Genomic DNA, 1,919 nt, shown 5'->3' with positions numbered 1-1,919 from the left:
CGGGGGTGGCGTTGAATCTGGGGTCGGGGCGGCGTCCGGGGCGGCGTTGAGGTCGGGGGCGGGGGCGGGGGCGGCGTTGAGGTCGGGGGTCGGGGCGGCATAGAGGGTGCGAAGAGCGCGCGGCGGCCGACGGGCGACGGCGGCGGCGAGAGTGGAGAGAGTTGGATTTGGGGAAAAGTGGCGTGGGGAAGGACGAACCCCGTGGTTAAGTCAGAAGTAGCAGTAGCGCGTTCCGGGAAAAGCGCTGCTGCTATCTTAGCTACAGCGCGTTCTCTGATACACGCTACTGCTACTCCTTTCTCTTCTTTCCCTTTTCCATTTAGTTTTCTTCACATTTTATTTGTTTCCTTTCACCTTATTCTATTTCTTTCATTTTCAATTACCTTTTCAATCTCTTTCCATTTAATTTTATAACCTTTAGCAGCAACGAGTTTATATTTAAACGCGCTGCTACAAACAACGTAGCGGTAGCGCGGTTCATCATAGATCGCTACTACTATGTGTAGCCTATGGGCTAAGCCGTGGGAATTTTAGTAGTAACGTGTGTTCAGCAAGACGCGCTACTGCTAGATATTTATGTGCAGCGCGGTTTTCTCTGGCGTGCTACTGCTAATTAGCACCAGCGTGCTTTTCTGACCCACGTTACTGCTAAAGTTCTGTGTATAGGGTTTCCCTAGTAGTGTGTGGATGTAGTTATATGAGTAGGTGCAGGTTGCGATCTAAATCACATGTGGATGTGAGGGCTTGATGTTCTTACTAATGCTTCCATCAACCAGACAATGATGCGCGACCATTTTGAGCCCGCGCCCGGCCGAAAAGCCTTGGATTTGAAATCTGTTGCCGCCGATCTGGCGCTAGACGTCACAGTCGCCGCCCCCGACTCCATCCCACCCCAGCCTCACCTCTCCGCCATCCCGCGAAGCCGCCACCGCTCCAATTTAGCGTCCGCCCTCGACGGGCGCCGCATCGATTTCGGTCAACCGTCGCCACTCCGCCGCCTGTAATGGCCATGGCTGCTCGGTTGTGTCCCTATGAGGTGGCCTAGTGGCCGCCGAAGCACCATAGCTTGTTGCCCAACCGCCGGGGCCGAGCAAAAGGCTGACGAGCTTCGGGCGGCGACGGCGCGTCGTCGCCGAGTTTCGGCCGCACAGCCACCTTCTGCACGTCTCGGAGCACATCTGGTGGCGGTTTTTACACAGAAGATGTGTGAGGTGCGCTAGCATCAACAGGTGAGTTCCCTTTCTAGCAAACAATTGGTGAACATACATACATCGATTGTGAGAATTGCACTATGAAATGAGCTGGCGACAATCTTCTTAGAAGAGAAATAAGATAATTTGAGACAAAGGGAAATAATAAATGGCCATTACTGTTTTGACATTTCGGCAATGCCATTATTGTTTTGCTGGCCGCGGTGAGGTGGCAAAAAGGGAGAGCGCCGGGTACATAGCGCCAGCACTCGGGGCTAACATGCCCTTTGGTTTCTCGGACTACAAATGAGGCCCGACCCACCCCGAGCCGCCGTGGAACAGAGGAGACTGACAACGCAAACCTTGTTGTAGTGACAGTCGAGGAGTCGTCATGCTAAGACCCCGTAAGACCAGTGCACTAGAGCAGCAACCATCGTCGATGTAGAACGTCGTAGATCAGAAGGATGAAATCTATGTAAACACTGAAACGAAGACGAACGAACACCGGATCCAAACATATCCATCGAAGACCAGCATCGACCGAATCCCGTGAGATTCGACGGAGACATACCTCCACACGCCTTTCGACGATGCTAGATGCACCATCGGGACAGGGATAGAACGTGGGAGACATTATTCCTACTAAGTAACATCGCTGCCGCTACCGCACAGCTCCAAATCAAGACGTTGAATCTAACAAGAACAAGAACAAGAACAAGGTCCCTCCCG

The sequence above is a fragment of the Triticum dicoccoides genome, chromosome 4B (genome assembly GCF_002162155.2).
Source record: "Triticum dicoccoides isolate Atlit2015 ecotype Zavitan chromosome 4B, WEW_v2.0, whole genome shotgun sequence".
Classification (NCBI taxonomy): Eukaryota; Viridiplantae; Streptophyta; class Magnoliopsida; order Poales; family Poaceae; genus Triticum; species Triticum dicoccoides.
This window is presented reverse-complemented; position numbering follows the sequence as displayed.